At 35.9% G+C, this 24820-nt stretch overlaps 1 long non-coding RNA gene across 2 annotated transcripts in view; it reads left to right on the forward strand.

The window, feature by feature from the left end:
• LOC116151769 (uncharacterized) overlaps positions 1-6996 on the forward strand; it is a 30780-nt gene extending 23784 nt beyond the window's left edge. Inside the window, exons 4-7 of one of the 2 annotated variants that reach the window (XR_010380087.1) lie at positions 2145-2288; positions 2630-2820; positions 2900-3015; positions 3580-6996. This is a non-coding gene — a long non-coding RNA (uncharacterized LOC116151769). The remainder of the gene's footprint in view (positions 1-2144; positions 2289-2629; positions 2821-2899; positions 3016-3579) is intronic. The other variant, XR_010380086.1, reaches the window with a different exon arrangement.
• The last annotated feature ends 17824 nt before the right edge of the window (positions 6997-24820 follow it).

A 24820-nucleotide genomic window follows, 5' to 3' on the forward strand; every position in this document is an offset into this window, starting at 1 on the left:
GATGCATTAGGGGATAATGAATTTCTCCATAAAAACAAAGGATGTTTTCCAGTAATCACTATATTTTTAATTTTCATAAACACTGTAGTGGGAAACATATTTTTTGTCATAATAGTCAATGATTTTAAAGTGTAAATGAATATTAAAAGTATCTGAATGCCATAGTTGCAGGAAACACATTATTTTTAAAAACAGATAATACTTAAATAACATATCTAGTTTGGAATGTTTATTTTAATTACCAGTTTCTTATTAATAAACAATTTATTATATTACATTTAGTTCCTCTATTTAGATATAATAGTATTTAAATCTTTCATTCTCTCTCTCTTTTTTTAAACGTTATTTCAACATTGGAATGAGCTCCACTTATAAGAAAATCTATTTTATCTGTATAAATTGAAGAGAGTTTTGCATTGGTTTTATCTGTGCACATAATCAAAATTGAATTTTATTCTATGAGCTTCAGTGCCTCTAGTGGCAAATGGATAAGCTCAAATTCAGTTGCTGTGCTTGATAAGATTACACATTTGCTTTTGGTGCCTTCTATCTGATGTTGATTTAAAACAAAGCGTATTAAATCATGGTTCCCACCTGTTCAGTGGCTCCAACTGAAGATAAATACCATGTATATTTGCTTAATGTACTACAGCTATAAGAGTGCTTTCTCTCCTCTTTCCTTTTTTTTTTTTAATGTGTAGGATTATTTCAGCTTTGTGTGATATTAAATATAGGCCCTTGATTTATGTTTCCTGTGTCGAGAAAGTTTTCAGGATTTTAGAACCTCATTGAGCACAAGCTTACATATTAAAATAATAATATAGTTCTGTATTTTTCAGAAAGCTCTATTTTTAGATAAAAAGGAATCACATGTATTCTATAGTGCTGTCACAGAATGTGGTTAAACTTTCATGAACCAAGAGTCTTGAATCTCAAAGGCAGGATAACAGGAGCAGTATATTGAGTGCTCCCATCCCTTTTTAGCCTTCTCTCCTCTCTGTCCACAATGTTTTTAAATCTGCCAATAGAAATATGGGCATGGTGGGGAAAAGAGCACTAAGCTGTCGAGCCTGGCTGCTGTACTACTAGGTGGGTGGCAGAATAAATCAGAAAATGTATCCCTAGTTCTACTTTTATTTCTTATTTAAACTGCTATTGTTTCAGAATTTAGCCCAAAACTCTTAAACTAAGGATGTGTGGTATGAACCGCTGCATTCTAAAGATTGCTACAACCACTGCAGGCGCTATCACCACCCATCTTCGAACAATATTTAGAGTAGACTGGAGATTCACTGAGAAAGCCTTCTTTCGAAGAATCTTACAGGAATAAGAAGTTGTAGGATTTTTTCCATCCTTCCGGCTGGTGGGAGAGGCTCCTCTCCTCCCATCAACTACTGCGGAGTGAAGGGATCTTGAGAGAATCATTCCAAAAATGTGGGCTGCTTACAGGAAGGGAAGCAGGCATCCTATTTCTGGACTGGGTGCTTGTTGAGCTACAAATCCTAGTCCTTATCAGGCTGCTCCTGGAGAGGAATGCAAAAGAGTTCTTAATCCCCAGCAATTTTAGTTTTAAGCCAACCAAGAAGTTGATGGCTGTCTCTTGTCTGCATAATTTTGAAGGTAGAAGATTGGCTGAAGTTACCCGCTTATGGCCGGATAAGGCAAAAAGACAGCAAGGGCTAAATAGTATCAGAGCCCTAGCAGTCTTAAAAGTAACTCACCCAAAAGGGCTGGCCAGTGATGGGAGGGGCTTTAGCAGAAGGATGCTGGGAGTTTTCTGCTACCGACAAGAGATGGAAGAGGGTGTGAGTAGCCAGACAGGGAAATACATTAAATATCAGGGAAGAGGACACCCTGCAGGGGAGCAGGGAAGGAGGATATTCTAAGGAACCTGAAAATGGACCTTGAGATAGAAAGTCAACTTTTTGATGGTGCCCATGACAGAGGGCACCCAAGAGCCACATTAAAACAAACAAAAAAATGAGTAAAGAAAAACTTGACACATAAAGCATTTGTATTTCTTTTTCCAAGTCCTTCTTATGCTCCCAATCCTAGACAGTCAAAAGCATAAGAGGGGTGGTGGAAGAAATAGAAAGTTAACTGGATAAAAAATAAAATCAAGATCATGCCTCTCTCTCCCACAGGCAAGTCTACATGCCATCCATCAGGCCTGAGCAGAGCAGGAGGGGAGGAGCAGGAAGTTAGACTGAAGTTGAATCTTGGCCTTGGAGAGCCCTGGATATAGTAACAGTAGACGGAGGTCGGGTCAGGATGCACTCCAGAGGTAGGTAAGCTGGATACTGCCGAGTGTGTTTGCAGCCCCTGGTGGGAGAAAAATAAAACTGCTTTCTGTTTCTACCCTAACCTATATCCAGCCCAGTCATAAGTCAGTCCCTCATTTTGGCATAAATCGTTTTATCCTCTCATCTATTCCCTTGTCTTTTAAGAGTTCTGGTTGTCATTTTAGGATTTTCTTTGCTAAGAACTCATGTTTTGGAGGAAATAAACTCCTTCCCTGTCTCTCCAAATGAGGCCTATGGCTCAGGCCAAGAGACTTCAGCATAAGCTCATGTCCTGGACACATTATTTCAAAATGACAGTGATTGAACGTCTGGGTCTTGGGCTCCAGGGGCAGGTTTCAGCACTGACAGCGCAGCTGCAGGGATCTTGGAGGCAATGCCTGGCAGTGCTTCTGAGTCCCGCTGCCCCAGCGATGGCCCCAGTACCTGAGACTTGTCCTTTTGGCCCTGCACCCAACATCCAATCCAGCCCATTGGACTTGTACACCTGCTTCTTCTCTGACCTCTGGATTAATGAAAGGTGAGATCACATTCCCATTTCTGAGGCAAGGGATGGCAGAGAGATTGGAGAATGTAATGACAGAAATGTCTTCTTTCAGGTAATCTCAGGACACCGTCAGCTCAACAGTTACAGAACTACTGTAGTCGCGTCTTCAGGAATTGCTTGCTTTTTAAGGATGAAAATGCTGGAGGCAAACACTGTTTAACAGGCAAGGTGAGAAGGATCTAGAAGAGAGAGCAGGAAGTAAGCATGGCTCAGAGTGTGAGCAAATACAAGGAGAGCTTCAGGAAGGTTCCCATCTCTAGCCAGTATATTTTGGATATTTTTGCATGAATTGCATTTTAATTTGAACGCTACTCAGATCGCTACTCTTAACTGGAGGGTGGCAAAAGCAAAATCATTCCATCTCTTTAAAGTGGAAGCTTTAATGCACATTGCAAAGTAGGTCAAGTTATTAAAAATGGCTATGAAACTGCTAGAATCTGTGTGATTTGTATTATATTACCTCTCCTGAAAGAAACTGGGACCAAACACAAAATCACCAGAACAGCCAATACAAGTGCCTTCTGTATCATCCATCCCTCTCCCTGGGGGTTTGAACTTTTCAGGAATGCATGTGACCAGTCATGAAACTCCATAATGACAAAGGTAGCTGACCCCTGTTTTCCAGTTCATGTCACATTAAGTAATTAGGACTTGACAGACAAAGTGATTGTGAATATGCTGTTCCTCTGAGGAAAACGATAGATTCTTCAACTATGTGTATTTACATTCCAGCCTCCTGTGGCAATATTTGGAGTCACACCCTGGCGGATTTGGATTACAGACAGCCCATACGATGTCTCATCCAACATTTCAAGGAGAACTTAAGCTATGTTCCCTAGAATGTAATGGGACAGTTATATTTATCTAAATAAGACTTCCCAGCATATAACACAGCTGCCTTGAAGCATGACGGCACCAACACCATGCTCATTTTAGGTTTATACCAAGAAGACAGCCAAAGCACATGAAGACATTCTGCAGTGGCTACAGACTCCAGGGCTCCTGGAAAAACCACATGTGGTTTTGTATTAAGTTTCCAAGGAATGGTGTTGATTCTTGGAACCAAATGTTTTATTTTATTTTATTTTATTTGTGGTAATTATGTTTGTTTGTTTGTTTCTTTCTTTCTTTCTTTCTTTATGGTGGAGGTGCTGGGGATTGAACCCAGAACCTTGATGCATGCCAAGCAAGTGCTCTACCACTGAGGTATACCCTCCCACCCCCCAAAAGTTGTATGTCTCATTGTCATAATTGTCTTCTGTGTAGAATGAATAGAATGTAAAATCTATACATGCTTTAAACTTCCTAAAGGTTGAATTTGCATCTATTTTACACATATTTTTGCAGTTAGTTTATTTGTCAACAATAGTAATTTTGTTTAACTTTTTTGTCCTATTTGTGGTAAACTCCAGAGGCATGGAGATCTTTAAATTTCTACAGGAAACTGTGCAGTTTATTTTACACTTTTCATTTAGGCCTGCAAGAAATATTTTCTCAGAAATGCTGATTAGCTACTGAGCCAAGTTTTTGTCATTTAGAGATCTTCCCTGTTTTATTTTGTAATGACAGCTGTTATGAGATTGTCTCTGTTGATCAGTGGATGACTATAAACAAAGCAGAAACAATTGGCTCCTAAGGGTAACACCACTCACTTCTCACCATCTACTTGCTGTGTCTTAGCTCTACCAGTAACATAATGTTTTAAGGCTTTCTTGTAGAAGATTCTTATAGGTAGTTCTCTAAGGATATTTATATATTTTCTTTGAATGTGCTTATGATCAATGTCAAAGGAAAAATTTTTATTTGTTATAAAACATAAGCAACAGCTATTAAAATTGAGAGCTAAGTAGTTTTTCCCAAAATAGCAGTTTCTAGAATTACCAGGGGGGATTTTGAGAAACAGCTCTCCTATGTCCTGCCCCAGACATATTAAATAACACACTGTAAGGCCTCAGAATTATAAAAAAACAAAACAAAACAAAACAAAAAAAGCCCTTCCCAGTTTAGGGAGCCATTGTTTTAAAACGGGTGGTGATACCAGATTTGCCAGAGTAACAGAGAGACCTTTAGGTATTCATTCTTGTGTATTCAGAGGTCAAAATTCTAGACTCTGGGAGAAGCAAACTGAGGATCAGGTTCTACTAATTAGGAGATAAAGCAGCAAATTAAAAACAAAGCAAAATGACTACAAAATAGTCAAGTTAATTAAACAATTTGAAACATAAATGTACAAGTTCTCAGAAATGTATATATTTTATGTAACTTACAAATTATAGTAAATCCAGCTATTTTAATCAAGAACAAGTCAAAACTGGTCACCATAATAATAATTCTTTGCATTGTTTGATTTGTGATTTGTTGTTTAAATATACTTTGATAAATAGAATCTCTTTTGTCTTCAAAACTGAGAGAGAGACAGGGAAGTGTTTGGTATTCTCATTTTGAGACTCAAGAGTTCTTTCCAAGATTGCAGAGAATTGGAGCCATGGCACAGAAATCCCTGCATGCTGATCCAGTCAATCAGATCCCAAATTTGAGAGGCAGAATTTAGGAGGTTGCATTATCAGTTATCTCATGTTATTTTAGGGTGAATGAAAGGATATAATGCATTTATTGTAAAAGTAAAGCTTTACAACTTAAAGGGGAGCTTTATGTATCTAGAAACTCTCATTCCTCAAAGGAGTACTTAAGAGAACAATGCTACATCAATGTTTAGGTTGGGAGGGATATTAAAGTTCATTTAGTGTAGTTCTCTAATTTTATAGATGAAGATCATAAGACTCAGAGACTTGTAGAGATTGCCTAGTGATTCAAAGCTAATCTGACCAATTTTGGCAAAAAAGGACATCTTTCCTAAGTTCCATAATTATGGATTTGTTAAACAGTAAACTACATTGGTGAGTGATTTATGTTAGTTCAACTTGCTAATATGTTTAACTTTAAATTTCACTTTTCTTGCAACATAAAATATTTTGTAATGCTTTACAATAAAGTAACCTCTTTATTCTCTAAATAAGTTATTGTAAAACTGTGATAAAATTGATAATTTTATGTCTAAGGGATTTCACCCTCAACCAAATTACAAGTTTGCTCTCTTTATTTGAACACTAATAATGGCATTTTCAAAGGAGCAGCAAAAGTAAAATATTTTCTTTTAGTTTCTTTGTAAAGTTTAACCTTTTTTACTTTGCTATTATGGTAATAGCTAGAAAATTACATAAATCAATATTTTGAGGGCACGTTCTCCTAGTTGATTTAAATCACTGTGCTAACTGAAAAGTTTCATATTTCAAAAACTCCACAAGTTACTACATTGATCAGTATCTAATTTATGCATTGTGGATATAAAAATGTATTTAAGGAGAGGAAATTGATTCTATGTGCTTCTTACAATCTGAGAAGTTAGTGAATGTGGCAATATTTTAAAGGAGGGGGTAGAAAAAAATGTTCTGCTTTATAATCAAAATGCTGTCTTCCTATTATGAGGTCATTATATTCTGGCACTGTGAAATTCTTACATGAAGATTTTAAAGTGGAAATAAACCCATAATAGTTTATAAAATATTTTCAGTATGACAATAATCTAAAAATATGGGGAAAATTGTCATCTCTGACTTAGGTCCAACAAGACTGGATAAAATGTGTGTTATGGTTCAATGCAAAATAAGCTTCTCCTGTCTTATCAGAAATTTTCTGTCAGTGAGTCTCTCTCCCTCCACTGATGTGAAGAAAGAAGTGTAGAGCCCTTAAAATTGTTACTAGGATGAGTGTGGCAGTTTGGGGATGAAGTTAACACTGCTGAAAGTAAAGAAGAAAGATGGAGAAAATCTGTGTCTTGATTGACATTCCGTTACACCTGAATCAAATCAGCTCCAAAGGCTGGTCTCTCTTTGCTTCTACTTATTAAAGCCAATTAATGCCCTTTAACTTTTTAAGCCACTTTGAGACAGGTTTTCTGTTGCTTATAAATGAATGCCCCTTAATGGGCAGATCATTGTAAAACCTAAAATTGTACCTTATGCTGCTGTCATTGATGCTGTACTTTTCTGTGGGTTTATATCCAATGATGTGAGTGTTGTAGAGCCTGAGGCTCTATAAGTGTATCCATTTATGAATCAAACAAACAAATAAACCCTAGGTATAAAAACAGCCTCCAAAGGATTATTTAAAATTCCCCTAGAAGCATCATGAGGAATAAATATTAATGCCTTTTAATAGCTTTATAGCTTACAATGTTGACAGGCAGCATCCTGACCAGTTTTAAAGATGAGAGTAGATAAATATTACTCAAAAGTGTAAATTTATATCCATATCTACTCCAAAGTAATTTCCTAAAAATTGCATTTGTGTTCTAGTTACCTTCCCAGGGAGTGAATCTTTTCCTTGAGAGTATAGGAGTATAGTATGAAAAAATTTGTCAAACTTTGTTTCTATGTAGGAATCTTGGCTACTTGTGTATGACCTTTATTATTGGAAAACTTAAGAGAGATGGACTGTCTAGTCACTGGCTCAAAGCCATCTTTTTTGAGGTCATTTACATCTGTCTGTCTTAGAAATCAAGACATTTGTTGGGGTAGCAGTTTCTATGGGGAATTTATGAGGCAGGATGCAGCTTAAAACATGTAGTCTTTCTGAGGCTCAACTCCAACTCACCAGTTGATTGATAACCACTCTTTGCTCTGAAATGTGAGTGGTTTATATGTTACAAACCTTGGTTCTACACTTAGGACATAACAGCAAGTAGTGTCAGCCATCCATGAAGAACAGATCCTTATTTTATTTTTCCTCACTTCTCTTGATGTTCGTAAGTAATGACATGATTTCTGAAAGCTTCTAATAGCACTCGTCAGTTCCCCCAGGTTCCTTCGTCCTTTCTCACTGCTATCGCCAGCCCGCAGTTCCCCTCAGCTAGTCTCTCATCCTGTTCTGACATTATTGAGACTAAGCTGTGCATACCCTAGAGTTTTGGCATGTTTTACTGTATCTGGAGGACTAGTGATGGTTGTGGGGCTTTAAAGTAGTCATCTACATGCGTTGTTGAGCAGAACTCTGGGACATGTGGGCATAGTGGAACACTTCCTAATGAAGAAAGATCTGAAATATAAGTTTGATTCAAAGTCAATGGATGAAATCCAGCCAATGGGGTAACTGGGCATAGAATAATACCACTTTCTCAAATACCCTCTGATCATGAGTCATAAATTTATTTTTGAACTCTAGGATAAAGGACTATAAAAAGAGAACAAGAACATTGAATTTCCTATGTTTGTATTCCCTTGGGAGAAAAAGTAGTGTAATATATGAATAGCATCGATGCCTATGGCTTCTACTCTGAAGGGGAACTGTGCTAGACTTCTTCCCAATGATTATAAGGTTTGAGTTTTATAAGTGAAAGTCATTAGTACCAATATTGACATAAGCAAACGTTGGACACTGGCAGTCTTGGTGTACACGTTAGACGGCAGTGATGGTATTTCTGATAGACAACATCAGGGGCATTTGGGCCAATGAAAGCCTAAACAAACCTAAGCTGAAATTTAATACAGGCATACAGAAGAAATGGAAGTAAAGGATAGAGCTCATTTTGTGCTTGTGAGGATTGTGTTTTTGCAAACACAAGAAACAATCCTTAGGGACTCTGCAGAGAGTATAGTGAAAAAATGTTTATAGCTAATGCATGTGGAATACCTAGCATGTCCTCAGCGCTAAGCTAAGTTCTTAACACTTAACATTACAATAATCCTAGGAAGTAGGTGCTGAAATGATTTTCCCATTTCTCCAATAAGAATGACTGGATATTTCATACCTTGTGCAAGATCACTTGATATCTGACAGAGCTGGGATTAGAAGCAAGGCAGTTTGGCTCTGTATTTTTTAGACTTGTGTTTTTTAAAACCACTAGAATTCCAGTACTTCGTGGGCGTACTACCATGATACAAATTTTCCCCTCAAGGCAAAGGTGGATTTTGAAATTCAAGGTTGCTTAATGGGTGCACAATACAAGTTTAGGGGATTAAAAGGAAAAGTGAACATACTTTTAGCCTGTGGGTAAGATATTACCTCTAACTTACTTCATCTGGTGTTATTACTGTAGTCCCACCAGGGCGATTTGAGTGTAACTCCCTTCCCTGTAGTCTGAAGGGTACATTTCTCCATTTATCAATTCAAAATTGTTGTATTAAATGTCTGCCTACCATATGCCAGACATTGTAGCGGGTACAAGGATTCAGTGAAAATGAAAGAAAGATAGAAGCTCTTTTAGAAAAATTACTTTCTAGCATGTAACTAGGAGCTAAAGAGTTGTGAATGGTGGTTAATTGATTGGTTAGCAGCTTCAAAGAGGAGTGTTTTGAGGTGCTAAATATTTTGTGACAGCTGAGGAACTAGCAGAGGGAGACTTAAAAACTAATTAACATGTACTCCACGATCTGATGAACCTCCGTCTCCTTCTATTTCTCTCTCTGTTTCTGTGTCTCTGGTCTTCTCTTCCTGTATGCATCCCCCATACTGCTCTCCTCTTTCACTGTTTTCTCTTAAAATGTAATCACATATAATGTAGCTAAATGAAGTATCCTTATTATTGTTTCTTTTCCCCATTGGTCTAGAAGGCTGAGGTACATAGAGAATTGTTTTTAAAAATTTCAACTCCAGAGTAACATGTCAGTCCTTTTGAAGAGAGAAGACCTCATTTTCAGCCAAGGGGCTACAGCCAAATGGCTGTGCATCCAGAAGGCAGTGGGAATGGGAAAAGGAGCAGGAATACTGGTGATCCCCCAAAGCCAATAGAGGTATCCGTAAGAGGAAGAGACAGCTTTAATCATATGTCAGTTGCAAAGAGTACTGAAGCCAAATTTCCACATTACCAATCAGTGAGAAAGTTCTTAACTCATTCGACTACATTCCTCTTTTCCTTTGTATATTTTTCTGAAGCTAGAGAGGAAAGACCAATGATAATCTCCTCTCCCAACCAGGGGAAAGAGGGAAGTTCTAATATTAAGTCAGTATTAAAGTTTTGACTATTACACAGGTCAGGGCATTATAATGACAAGATTAAGACTGGATTGTGCAACTAAACATGATTTGAGAACATTTTATATTGTCAAAAAGTGATCCGAAATTTATGGGGTTACCTTCATCATTGGGCAGGGAATGAGCCAGCCCAGAAGACCAAATGAAAGGGACAAGAAGACAAGCATAATTTTGCTTTCTGAAAAATTTACTTTAGAATTTTACTCCCTGCATTAACAAAGCTACACTTGCACTTATATGAGAATATCTCCAGGATGTATACTCGGAGCAGATTTGGTGAGTTATAAATTATTGACATGTTTTTTATATATGTATATGTTATATATATATATGTATATATGTATATGTTATATATATATGTTATATATGTGTGTGTGTGTGTATATATATATATATATACTTTTAATATAATGCTAATTATTTCAAATCAGAATAGCCTTAACGTTTCTCTCAACTTTATTAAACTTTATCAGACTTCCTCCTGTGTCTCGGGCCCTGACCTCCCTCTCACCCCCTCACCCCAGCCAGGTGGCCCAAACACAGTGGTCCTTCCCCTCCCTTATCTTACAGCATTTATTTAAGAAAATGCATGCTTGTAAATCCTTTCTTTGCCTCTTGAGATGTCATTCTTTTAGACATCCTCTTGCGAGTTGAACAGCCCAGGAATGTGTTTCTCAAAGACCTGAGAGCCCCTCTCTTTGGAAAGGAATTTTCAAGGAAGAGAGAGCACTATTTTCCAGTCCCTGTGGACCCCAACTTTAGGGGCACCTTGGTCCAAGTTGCAAAACTACCGTCCATCATAGAAATAGAAGAACGCTTACTTCTCCTTTGGAAAAACTCAGCTAACACAGATGGGCCAGGACTCCTCTAATCACAGCTACGAGATCCTCTGCCACCCTTTGCTTCAGTGAGTTGAGTTCAGCCTGAACTCAGGCCTCTCTCTCCCACAGCAATAACTTTGAATGAAGTCTTACATGTCTGTCTGACAGAGCAGTCACTGGTCCTGTAGAGTTCTGAATTTCTCCTGGGCAAATGTTGTCAGGTCCACATAGCCAAGAGCAGGATCTGCACAGGTTGGCCCATCAAGCTAGATCCTGCCACTCATTGTCTTTTTTATGATCTGGGAACTGAGGAAGGCTTTTAAGTTTAAAAGAGTTGTTAAAAACAAAATGAAAGCAAATAAAAATATGCAGAGACCACAGGTGGCCAGCAAGCCTGAACTATTTACTATCCATTCCTTTACAGGGAAAATGGGCCCACCTCTGCCCTAAAGCTAGGGGGGAAGCTTTTGGTGCCTGGTCAGCTTTCCCAGTGTGCTGTCTGCCTGTAGGAATTTAGAAGCCCTGAGAGTTTTTCTCTCTTGAAGTGGTTTCAGTTTTCTTTTATCCAGGCTGCCAGGGCATTAGCCAATTCAACATTTTCAAAAACTCTGTAGCTGTTATTTTATATCAATTCTAGAGGTGCAGGGTGCATCAGACTTCTGTGTAACCACACCTTTAACCATCCTAGAACCTTCTTTGGCTGAGCGTATCTGAGGTGCTCATATTAATTCTTTCAGAGTTTTTTAGAAATGGGCTTTCCAGTTATAATCTTGTTTTAGTCTTTGCCTGAGGCCATGTTTTCCTGGCCCTATCCCTACCCCCTCTTCCATATTTGGTTCCTTTCCTGAAGTTGATTTTGTGAGAAATAGTTTTATTTTCCATCCCTTTAATTTCTGGCCTGACTATGTTGCAGCAAAGAGTGTTACAGCTCAGTGTTACAGCTTAGTTGTGACAGCAACCTTGATCCAGGTGAGACCAAGCAGTACTTGGAGGGTTGGAGAACTCAGGTTTATTATGCCAGTGGGCCCAAAGGAGTTAATACTCCAAGCTCTGGACCCTGTCTGTAGGTTTACATAGGCTTTTATAGGCTGCTGGTCAAGACTTTGCAACATCATATGCAAATAAGATGTAACAAAAGTTGACTCATTAGGAATGAGCTTTGTAAAACTGGACCAGTCAGGAGTGATGGAAATGGACCAATCAGAAGTGACAGAAATGGACCAATCAGGAGTGAGCTCCATGCAAATGAAGTGCTATAAATGGACCAATCAGGAGTTAGCTCAGGGAACCAATGGAATCTTAGTGTTAAGTTCCGTTTTCCTAGAAGCAAGCAGTTTTAGATGCAAAAAGCGTGATAATGCCACTGGGCCAGGGAACTGGATGGTGCTGGCAGGAGAGTAGTGGCCCTGCCTGAGGGTCCTGCCGATCTTTTTCATGGAGCTTCCCAGCTCAACTATATTCTCTTCAAATTCTGTTCCCAACTGGCCACTTTCTTTCTGAGCTCAATTCTTTCTTTTTAGTATCTTATCAAATGCATCCAATAACAGCACACATTTTCAAAATCTTCTTAAAATTACCTCTTCCTACCCTTTTAAGGTCATTAGGTAGATTTTATTCCTTCCATGTTATCACAGGCAGTGGTTTTTACTAAGTGTTTTCCCACTCATATAGGTCACCATTTTTATAGTTGCTTTAACTGTTTCTTCAGTGCCTACCACTTGGTGTCAAATCCTTTGTCACACGTTTGAGAATTTTATTACCACAAGACCTCATTTCTAGTTACCAATCTCTGAGTTTATCAACTATTGTCATAACAATGCTGACTAATTACATGAAATTCAGTAGCTTGAAACAGCATTGACATATTCTTGGTGCAGAATCTATGAGTGAGATAAGATTGAGAGATTGACAGATTTTGGCTGAGTTTTTCCACTAGACTAGGCTGGGCTTGGTTCAGTAGGTTCTCCAAGACATCTTCTTGTGATGGATAGCAGAAACATAAAAATGCAAGTGCAGCTGCACAAGCACATGAAGGTCTCTAGTTGTATCATTGCCAATCACCTCTGGTCTAAGAAATTCCCATGGATGTGCCCAAAGGCCAAGGGGCAGAGAAATACACTCTAGAACAATAAAGTTATGGTTAAGGGTGTGAATATAAGGAAGAGTGAAAGACTAAGACCCATAATTCATTCTCCTACTGAAGGTAATTGATACAGAGTGCAAATAATGCAAACCCATTCCAACATTTATAGGTGGCTCTGAATAATGAATAAGAACATTCGGAAGAGAAGTGGAAATCAATGTCATTTAAAAAAATATCAGAACTGAAAAAAGAAATGTCACAGCTGTGTATTTCTGAAGTGCTTACCCTATTATACAATTAAATGAACTCAACTCAATCAAAAAAGAACTATAAAATATACTCAAGGAAGGCAAAAATAGGAAATAATAAAGATAAAAGTATAAACGAATGCATTTGAACATAGAAAAGGGAATATATTGTAAACATGTCCTTGAACTTATTTCAGAAAAACATAATAGAAAAATCCTGGCAGATCAAATTAAGGAAAAAAGAGAGGAAGTGTAAATAAGTAAAAATTAGAAGTAAAAGGAGCACAGATATGTGCATTTAAAAAAATGAGTTTATTAAAATTTGATCTCAATAACATAATTACATAGTGATTATAGAGATTAGATTTCAAAAATATATGTTTCTTAAACTGGTTAATTAATAATTCTCTAGTAAATATTATGTCTTCAAGTATGAAGAAAAAGTGTAAAATGTCATGAAAATTTGTACCTCAAAGAATTCTTTTGACTTAACCATAATAAAACATCTAATTTTCACTGTTGATGAAGTGTCAACCTACGTGCTATATGCTTTGCATGAATAATATGTTATATATCTCAAAATATAATGGAAGTTGTATAATCCCTCTATGACAAGTGAGAAAACTAAAGTTCAGAAGGTAAAAAATTTACCTGAGGCCGCCCAGTTTGGCAGGCGCGTTCGGGATTTCGATGAAGGTAGCTGGATTGAGAGCTTCTGCTTTTAATCACAGTGCCATTCCTGAGTTTGGGGCACTTAAAAAATTTTTTTTTTACTTCTGAATTTTTAAGAAAGCATAAAAGTGAAAAGTGTGAGGATGTAAAAGTTATTTTTCCTTTAGGGAAACATTTCTAAAAAACAAATTAAAAAACCCAATGTTGAAGTAGAAAAAAATTACAAAGGGTATATAAGGTCCCTAGATTACTCTGATTTATCTTTTTATGTGAAATAAATGCAAACAACAAATAGTGGTAGTCATTCCCAATGGAATTCTGAAGCAAATTTAATCCTTTTAACAAAGTACGCATTAAATTTGGCATCATTGAACACCCTGAATATGGTGAAAGTAGCTAATGATACTTTGTTTTATGACAAAAATTAAAACTTAAAACAAATTGATTATATAACCTAAGTACAAAATTCCATCAAGAGTATAATACCCCATGCATTTACCAACATCACTTTTTTTCTCAGAGGAAAAGATAAGAAAAGAAACAGTAAGTACATTTAACATACATATCAATTTTATGAAGTTCCAGAGTAAAAAAAATATTAAAATGTGAAAAATATGTTTTAGAATTGTGGAACTACAAATAGTATTGATTAATAACAGTTTAAATTTGGGTTACAATGCCTTAGTTCAATTCTCATTTTTTGTAAATGTATAATTTAGAAATAGATGTAATCATTTTATATAATTAATTCTATCTTCTAAGTAATTCTAATTTCTAATTTGAATTCTAAATTCTAAATTTTAAAACTCCACTGTTTCTCAATTTTTAAGCTGTAAGAGAGGATGCTAAACATTTCTGAGTCTGCAAAAAAAAGTCTCTAGGTCTGAAAAAATTGTGTTTTGCCTTATGCTTACTGCAGAAAGATTAATATTTAATACTTGATAAATATTTAGATTTTTATGCAAACTTTTTATGTGTTTATATAAAGAGTACTGTTAGCAGGATCCTAAATGCCCTTGTATTCTGGAAAAGCCAAGATATTGCCCTCATAATGTTACCGTGTCCAAACTCATTCTGCTCTCTGAACAACAGGCCAATAAATCAGAGATGAGGTGTTGGGGCAAGGAATAGTGACTTTTTCAGAAAGCTGGCAGACTGAGAAGATGACAGACTAAGGTCTTGGAGAACCATCTTACTCAAGTCAGAATTCAGGCTCCTTTTATACTAAAAAAGGAGAGGGGTGTGATTGGTTGTTGCATACTTCTTGGTGTAGGAATTCTTTATTCTTGTAACTGTCCACGTGGGTCAGGTCATGGTGCCCATGTAAAACCTCTAAGAAAACAAATGTTATTTTCTATTCTGGACCTTGTTATCTTTATATATGTGCAATGGTATTAATATCCTTACACGTCAGAGACCTGAGAAAAGGCTCTCCTGTATATTTCAGGCTAAAGGCAACATTCTTTTACAAAAGGTGCAGAGCTAGCAAGACTAAGCCTAGAAAATAGGGCACAGGGTTAAAGCCAAAGAAACAGATCCAATATGGAGTCAGATTTGTTCTTTTCTGTTACAGCAATTCTATCAGGGCACTTCCATTCATCAAAACACTCATATAAATATCATATAGTATTTATTGTCACTTATATAGGATACAAAAGCATGAACATAGACTGATAATATACAGATGTAATTCATTATAGTGATTGCCTCCAAGGAGTTTCTGGAATTGGGGCAAATGTTAGTTTACTACCATTTATTGCTTTATTTCTTTATTACAAAATCAGTTTTAGGTATATACAGCACAAACTTAACATTTATCACCTCTCAGTTCTGTATTCACAGGTATATTTATATTATTATACATACTGTTTTATATTAAAAACCTCAGTATAAAAAAAGATGGTCCTTAATGTTTATAGGCAAAGAAAGAGTGACAATCTCTTCTCACTGTTTCAGTCAAGAAGAGGTTAACTGAAAGTTGGCTTCTCTTAGAATAGAAAGACATGAGGTGGCATGTTTGATTAGAAAACTGGTGCAACAGTAGAAATGAATTGTAGGTCAGTGCAATAGTCTTCAATGTGTAGGGATTAGAATTGAGACAGAACAGGGCTGATATACTGAATCTGCGGCTTAATCCTCTGTTATGCGGAGGATGATACTTAATGACTTATTGTCCTATAATGTATTCTTTATAAAATGAGAACCATGAAACCTACTATATATAGTTAGAATTAAATGAAATCATATATGTAATGGGTTTAGGACAATGAATGCAAAGTATTATTACTTTGTTCCTCCATATTATTGCTCCATGTTGCCCCAAGATTCTTGAGGGGTTTTCTTTGGCTTCTCTTACTTATCTCATCTATGTAGACACATGCATTAGTAGCTCATGTTTTTGTTGGCTGGTTCCTATTCTTCTTAATGGGAATAATTGTATTCCTTTGTAGAAATATGTTACAATTTGTTTATTCACTCTTCTGGAATAGGATTTGGGGATTTTTTTTTTCTTTAGCTTTGTCCCATTCTAAGTAAAACTGCTCTAAATATCTCATACTAGTCTTTTTGTTGACACGTATATTTATTCTCTTGGATAAATGCATAGGAATGTCTTTGTTGGTTTGAAACTTTGGGAGCTTCCTGGGGGAAATCTGAAACTGGCCCCAAACAAAGAGGACAGGGACAAACCAAAGAAAGAGCCAGAGCACTCCAGATTGAAAGGTAGCAAGTTTTATAAGCAAGGGAACTTACATACGAGGCTTGTCTTGGGTGGCACTAGAGAGTTAGATCTCTGCACCCACCTGCCAGCATCTCAAAAATTTGTATAGAGGCTTTAACTGGGTTCAGACACATATACCTTCCAGATGGTCTCAGCAACACATTACTCTCTTAAGGCTGTGTCCTTGAAAACGGGAAATGGTGGACAGAAAGTATTTTCTAAGTTCAAGGGACCATTCATTGCCTGGGTCCAGCTCAGGGGTCAACCTACAGTCACATCCTCTAGTTGACCTCCTGTCACAGTCATAGCATTAAGTGTCTGTTTAAATTTCTAAGATACTTGCAGTTTTTCAAAATTATTGTACACTTTACACTCTCACCAGCAAAGTGTGAGAGTTCCTGTTGCTCCACATCTGCTCAGCATTTTATGTTCTCAGTCATTTTAATTGTAGCCATTTCTGTGGACGTGAAGTTGTATCTCACATTGTGACATTAATGATCATTTTCCTGTTGACTAATGCTGAGCCTTTTCATGTGCTTATTGGACATACATGTAAATATATATACATATATGAATATATAAAAATATATATATAAAATATATACATATATGTGTATATATATACAGATAAAGATATATACATATAATTATAAAAATATACTTACATATTTATAACATTTATTTATATATAAATATATAAGTATAAAAATATACTTATAAATGTAATACATAATAATTAATATAACATAAATATATCAGACATACAACAAATAAAATATAATAAATAATAATATAAAGTATAACATATAAATATATATATATAAATAGATAAATATCTAAATATATATAAAGTGTTCAAGTCTTCTGCTTATCTTTTCCATTGGGGTTGTTTGGTTTTTATTATTGATTTTTATCAGACATTGATAAAATCTGATATATCAGATATTGATATATTCTGAACAGAAGTCCTTTGGTATGTTTATCAACTGTGAGCATTCTCTTCTATTCTGTGGTTGCCTAATCATTTTCTCAATTATATTGTTTGAACAGGAGAAATTCAGTATTTTGATGTAGACCAGGTTATCAATTTATTTTTTATGGTTAGTGATTCTTATGAATTTCTCTGTCTAAAAAATATTTTGCTATTTAAATTTAGAGTCCATTCTCCAATGATTTCTTCTAGGGTCTTTTAGATTTCACATTTAGTTGTACATCCCAACTTGAATTATTTTTATTTGTTTATTTTTTGAAAAGTAGCTGTCATGAGTCATTTCATTCCATATGTGTATCTAGCAATGCCAGGAACATTTGTGAAAAACTTTCCTTTCCCCACTGAAGCACCTTGGCACCTTTGTAAAAAAACCTTAATTGTATATATTTGGGTCAACTACTAAAGCTTCTATTTTATCCCATGGTTACGTGGAGAGAAGAGGGAGGAGAGAGGAGTATCACTCTACATGAACAAACTTGTTATGCATGAGTTGACACTTTTACTTCTCTACCTTCCAAACTTTAGGCATTTTGTTTTCTAGCTTTGTTCAAAGTCTAGGCCCTCTAATAGGATATTGAATACAATTGGTGAGAGCAAACATCCTTGCTTTTTTTACAATCTTTGGGGAAAAGCTTTTTTTTTTACCATAAGAAGTGAGTGATGTTACCTCTAGGTTTTCTGTAGATGCTCTTTATCATATGTAGCTTCCTTCTTTTCTTAATTTTCTTACTACCAAGAATGAATGTCCTCATAATTTTTTCCTATGATTGATCTCTTTCATTTTCTCTTTTAATTTGTTAATAGGGTGAATTGCAATGACTGATTTTCAAACAATAAATTATCCTTTGACTCCTGGGACAGCTTTATTATGACACATTATTTGCTGTATAAATTGTTAGATTCCATTGCTAATATTTTATGGAGGGTATCTTTGTTTATGGTCATGAGGGATGGCCACTTGTAAACTGATTATGTGATTTGATGTTTTGTTTTCAGTGCTCTGTTGGCCCTATAAAATGAGTTATTTGATCTCTCCTTTCATATTTTTTGAAGCATTTGTATAAGATTGGGATTATATCCTCTGTGAAACAATTTTGTACTGGGATTTTCTTTGTGAGAAATTTATTGATTCTGGATTTAATTTCTTAAAAAGATTTTGTAGTTTTCCTTGTATCCATTATGGTAAGTTATGATTTCTAAATGATTTGTCCATTTCATTTAATTTGTTGAATTTATTGTTTGAATTTACCTCACTATTCTTTTTAAATTCTGCAGGATCTGTAATAATGTTCTCTCTTTTATTCCTGATAATGTTAATTTGTTTCTTTCCCAGACATATAAAGGCCTTGTCAATTTCTACTCTAGGAAACACGTTTTGTCTTTGTTGATCCTTTCTACTATTTTTCTATTTGCTACTTGACTTATTACATTTATTGTGTTCTTCCTTATACTCACTTTGAGTTTATTTTGCTCTTCTTGCATTATCTTCTTGAGGTAGAAATGTAGATAATTAGTATTAACACTTTCATCTTCCCTAAGCATATAATGCTGTAAATTTCCCTCTACCCAGTGTTTAAGCTGCATCCCACAAATTTTGGCCTGTTGTATTTTCATTATCATTTACTTTAACCTATTTTCTATTTTTCTTTGGTTTGTTTGTTGACCTATGTGATATTTGGAAAAGAATTGTTTCACTTGTGAATGTGACTTTCTTCATAACAGAACACATTTCTGTTTTATGGGTTTCTCATTTAATTCCACTGTGTTCAGACAAAATACCTTGTTAGAATGAGCAATTTTGACGGTTGTTGAGAATTATTTTATAGACCCCTCATTATGGTCCTTTGTTAAAATCCTTGAAAAAATGTGTTTAGTGCATTTGTTGGGTACAGTGTTCTATAAATACCAATTAGGTCAAGTTAAATGGTAGTGTTTAAATTGTCTAAATTTTAGAAAGTCCTATCTTACATAATAGGTTGACCAAATTTTGTGTACAGTTTCAGGAGTCGGGGTCACGGACTCGTGGAAACACATACCTGAATTGTGATTAGTAGATTATGTGCCCCTAGTGGTGCCAGCCAGTCAACTGTTGCATAGATTAGTTGCTGGCTGATAGCTGTTGTACAGATGTACTTGCTGAGAGGGGGGTCCTGCCTCTGTCCAGGGTACTTTTTCTGAGAAAGCAGGTGGTTCATACGTTGACAGCGCTTGATCATGGTGTGATTATCTGCTTATCTTTTAAAATTCTCCGGATCAGATGATTTTCACAATGACCTCATCAGGTAATGTCAGGAGGATCCCCTGCTGGGAAACAAGTCCCTGGATGCAGAGCAAGTTTACCAGTTTGCCCTCAGTGAGTGTCAGAGCAGAACAGTGAACCAAAGTTACGTGAAGGTGTGGACCCAGCCAGCAAACCTGTGTGATGCTCTTTTACCTACACCATAACTCGAGCTGGAAGCAGATTTGTTTCCACTTGAACCCCTGGTTAATGAGAGAAAGTGTACCATATTTTGCCTAATGGTCTGTCATTTTATTAATTTGATTTAGAAGTTTTCTTTACTTCTGTGAGTACATATGGGGAGGACAGTTGGGGGTAGAGAAGAGCAGGCAAATGTTCAGTCTTCCATTGCAAACCAGATGCTGCCTGACTGGAAGGGAGAAATATATAAATTGTTTGGCTAATCCCTGCCAACAACCTAATGTCCACCCATGAAAAGCAAATCGGTACGTCATGTCAGAACTGATATTTTTGTTTCCAACCTTATCTTTTGTTCACCCATCTCAGGGATTTTCAATATGTTTTTCAACAAGAAAATTGTCCCTGGTAAGCCTCAGCTGTTTCCCAAAATGCCCAATAAGAAATAAATGGTAATTTATGTTTAGTAAAGCCTGTGTGCTTGAAGGTCTCTGAGAGGTTTCTGTATAGTAGAAGATGACAATGGAATCTGATTCTTTTCTTAACACTTACCCACTTTAAATAGAAGTGATTCTAAATTCACTCCACAATTCCCTGTGAACTTAATCAAGATGTTCTGAGTATAATGGAACATAATATTGAAGGGAAGAGAAGAATTAATAGTTATTGAGAAATTTAATCCATTTTTAACTTCAAGGCAGAGAGCAGAGTCTATGCCAGGCTCTGTGTTCCAAGTTGTTCCTACATTTCCTCATTCAGTCCCGATAAAAATCTTGTAAGATGAGCAGTATTGGCCCAATTTAGAGAAAGTGAAGCTGAGTTTCAGATGAAGTCACTACCTGCTCTAGGACTCTGACCATTAAATACAAAATCAAAGATGCAAATTCAATTCTTTGCTGTTCCAAAATATATATTAACTCTTCCACTACACCATATTAACTCCTTTCCTTTCTTTTCTAACTCCAGAAACATTATTACTATATTAGGCACTATACCGGCTTATTAGATATATTACATTTAATTGTGTTTAAATGTAATGCAACAAAAATAATCTAAAGTGAAACTTCTGATATTCAAATAAATATTTTCTCTCTGGGAGAAATAGTCTAAGAGATATCTGTAACATTAAAATATAATAAGAACTATTAAGATATTAATGACATACTTTTAAGTTATATGATACTAACCAGTGACAACTCATAAATTTTCTCCTTTCTGTAAAAGGTGGTGACCTAGATTTTTAAATTCCCTCTCATGGCCTTCCTATAACTTCCAAATTTTTGTTTTCTTACAGGTTTACATTTATAATATTCTGAAAATCATAATTTCCTTATTTATTTGGTAATAAGATTAGTTCTATTTTTAACGGATTCAGTATTCATCCCTGGTCATTTATAGAGTTCCTAAACATGAATTTTAATCAGCTGAATTCTATTTTTTAATAAAACTTTAAATTTTGAGGTAACTGTAGGTTCACATGCACTTTCAATAAATACTGCAGAATGATCTCAAGTACCCTTTCCCCAATGTCCCCCATTAGTAGTGTTTTATAGAACGTAGTATAATATCACCACTAGGATGACATGATACATTCAAGATACAGAGAATTTCCATCACCACAAGAGTGCCTCACATTGCCCTTTTATAGCCACAACCACTTTCCTCTGACCCCACCCCTCCTTAACTGTGGCAACCACAATCTTCTCTCTGTTTCTATAATAACGTCCTTTCAAGAATATAAGAAATGTCAAATTACTCCTCCTCCCGACTTCCTTGTAGGCTCTTTAAATTACAGGATGATGAGAGCAGAGAGGCGGGCTCAACTGGGACTGGGAGGCAAAAAAGATTTTTAATGGAAAGGTTTAAGGACATATTTGTAGATGTACATGCAATTGTCAACATAATACAGGGAGATCCTGTATACTTTGTCCAGTTTCCCCCAATGTGACAAAAAATTGTTTTAGGGACTGTAATATAATACCACAACTAGGATATTGACATTGATACATGCCATCAATGGTATTTTGATTCCCCCAGTTTTACTTGTACTCATGTGTGTGTCTGCTTGTAGGTTCTACACAGTTTTACCTCAGACCTGGGGCTTGTTCAGCTTTTGAAAATAAGTTGGTGTATGTCTTTTGAAAATCTGGGAAGTTTTCAGCAGTTATTTCTTTGCATACTTTTTAAGCCCCATTTTCTTTCTCCTCCCTCTGAGACTGATACCAAGAATTTTAAATATTCTGTTACTGTTCCATGGTTCCCTGAGGCTCTGTTATTTCTTGTTAATCAGTCTTTCATCTGTCATTCAATTGGGTAATTTTATTGTTCTCTATTCTGCTTAATTGGCTTGTTTTTTGTTCCCTCCACTCTGATGTTTAGTGCATCTATTGCATTTTTAGTTCAGCTATTGTATTTTAAGGTCTAAAATTTTCATTTGGTTCTTCTTTATGCTTTGTATTGCCTTTCTGAGACTTTCTATTTCTTTGCTGAGACTTTCTAGTTTTTCACATGTTTGAAATATATTCCTCACTATGTTGAGGCATTTTATGATGGCTGCTTTAAAACATTTGTCAGATAATTTTAACATCTCTGTCATATTAGTGGTGACATCTTATTGTTCTCTATTCATCTTGTTTGAAATTTTTCTGGTTCTTGGTATTATAACTTTAAAAAAATTGAATCATGGGTATTTGGGGTATTATGTTAAACTCTGGGTCTTATTTCAACTTTGTATTTTAGCTGGCATCCTCTGAAATTGCTTTAACAGGGAAAGAGTGGGCTTTTACTGCAAGAAGTGTGTAGAAATCCAGGCTTCCTACTTGGCCTTCCTTGACACCCAAGGATATTCCTTGTTGCTGCTCAGCGTGGGAAGAAGTTTTGGCTTCCCAAGGGGCTTCCATAATACTTCTATGGCTGGGAAGGGTAGGAGTGCCTGGTTACTGCTTCTCACATGGTCTCAACTGACTGATACAATGGGGCCAGGGTGTCTTGGTTAGTGCTGAGTGGTGGTAACATTCCTTAGTTTCCACCAGGCCACCTCTGTTACTATCACCATGTCGATGGGAGTGGGTGCCCTGTTACTGCCTTCTGTTTTCTAATATAAAGTGTTAATGCCTCAAATATTTTTTTCCACCTTAAGAATTTTACTAGAACAAATCTCTGGGGCACTCTTTCTGAGAAATTTTCTCTGGTACTTAATGTGAAATTTCAATATGTAAGTTCTAGAGGTGATTTGGGGGTGGATGGAATGCTATGGTTTTTAAGTATTTATTCTGTTTCATTGCTTTTTATTTTCCTACTGATACTTACTGAGTACCACTCTTATACATGTATGTCTAACTTCTCTATCATTTTCTTTAGTATCATTTGGATCCGTTCATATGTTTTTGTTTTTAAAGATAATTTTCTTAGACAAAAATTGTTTTAGGTTCACAGTAAATTTGAAAGGAAAGTCCAGAGATTTGCCATATACTTCTTGTTCCTACAATGCAAAGCCTCCCCTGTTATAAACAACCCCCAAAAGTGTGGCACATTTGTTGCAGATGATGAACCTACATTGACATGTCATAATCTCCCAAAGTCCATAATTTACATTAGGGTTCACTCCTGGTGTTTTACGTTCTATGTGCTTGAACATTATTTAATGACTTGTATTGATCCTAATGGTATTATACAGAGCAGGTTCATCATCCCCCCAAATCCTCTGTGCTCCACCTATTCATCCCTTCTCTCCAACCACTGGCAACCACTGATCTTGTTACTGACTCCATAGTTTTGCTTGTCCAGAATATCATATAATTTTGATAATATAGTATATAGCATTTTTAGATTAGCTTCTTTGATTTACTAATACACATTTAAAGTTCCTCCATGTCTTTTCATGCCTTGATAGCTCACTTCTTTTTTAGCACTGAATAATATTCCATTGTCTGAAATGTACTACATTTTATTTATTCACTCACCTACTAAAGGACATCTTGGTTACCTCAGGTTTTAGCAATTATGAGTAAAGCTGTTACACACTCCCACGGCTAGGTTTTTCTGGGGATGTACATTTTCAACTCCTTTGGTTAAATACCAAGGAGGACTATTGCTGAAATATATGATAACTGTATGCTTGGTTTTGTAAGAAACCCCTATACTGTCTTCCAAGTGTGCATCCCAATTATTAATGAATAAAAGTTCCTTTTGCTCTGCATCCTTGTCAGCATTTGGTGTTGTCAATATTCTGGATTTTGTCCATTTTAATATATGTGTAGTGTTATCTCATTGTTGTCTTCATTGCTTTTTGCTTTAAATTTTTTTTCTCTGCATCTTTTATTCCTTTAAGGTCTATTTATTTTCTATATTTGTTCTTTTCATCTTAGTTTAGATTTCACAATTAAATGATTTTTACTTTTGTGAAAAAGAATTTTTTTTCTAGAAGGCCTTTAGACTTACTAATTTTAGAACTTAATTTTAGAAAAATTAAAAAGATAGCACAGTTTCCATATGGCCTACACTTAGTTTTGCCTATTATTAGCATCTTACATTATGTGGTGCAATTGTTTAATGAATGGACCGATGTTGTAACATTATTATGAAGTCAAGTCCATATTTTGTTCTAGTGTCCTTTTTCTGTTCCATGATCCCCTCCAAGATTACATTTAATCATCATGTCTCCTTAGGTTCTTCTTGGGTATGACAGTTTCTCAGACTTTCCTTTTTTGGATGAACTTGACAGTTTTAAAGGGCACTGGTCAGGTCTTTTGTAGAATGTCCCCTTTTGTGGACATTCTTATTCTCAGACAGGGTTATAAGTTTTGGGGAAGGAGCAGACTACCAAGGTTATGTGTCATTTTCTTCATAAAAAATCAAAAGTACATACACTAAACATGACTTTGCTGTAGATGTTGAGCTTGACCATCTGGCTGAGATAATGTTTGCCAGTTTTCTCAAGTAATGTTAGTTACTCTTTCCCCTATCCTCCACCCTTTCCTTACTAGACTATCTGG

This window comes from Camelus dromedarius, unplaced genomic scaffold (genome assembly GCF_036321535.1).
Source record: "Camelus dromedarius isolate mCamDro1 unplaced genomic scaffold, mCamDro1.pat HAP1_SCAFFOLD_8, whole genome shotgun sequence".
Taxonomy (NCBI): Eukaryota; Metazoa; Chordata; class Mammalia; order Artiodactyla; family Camelidae; genus Camelus; species Camelus dromedarius.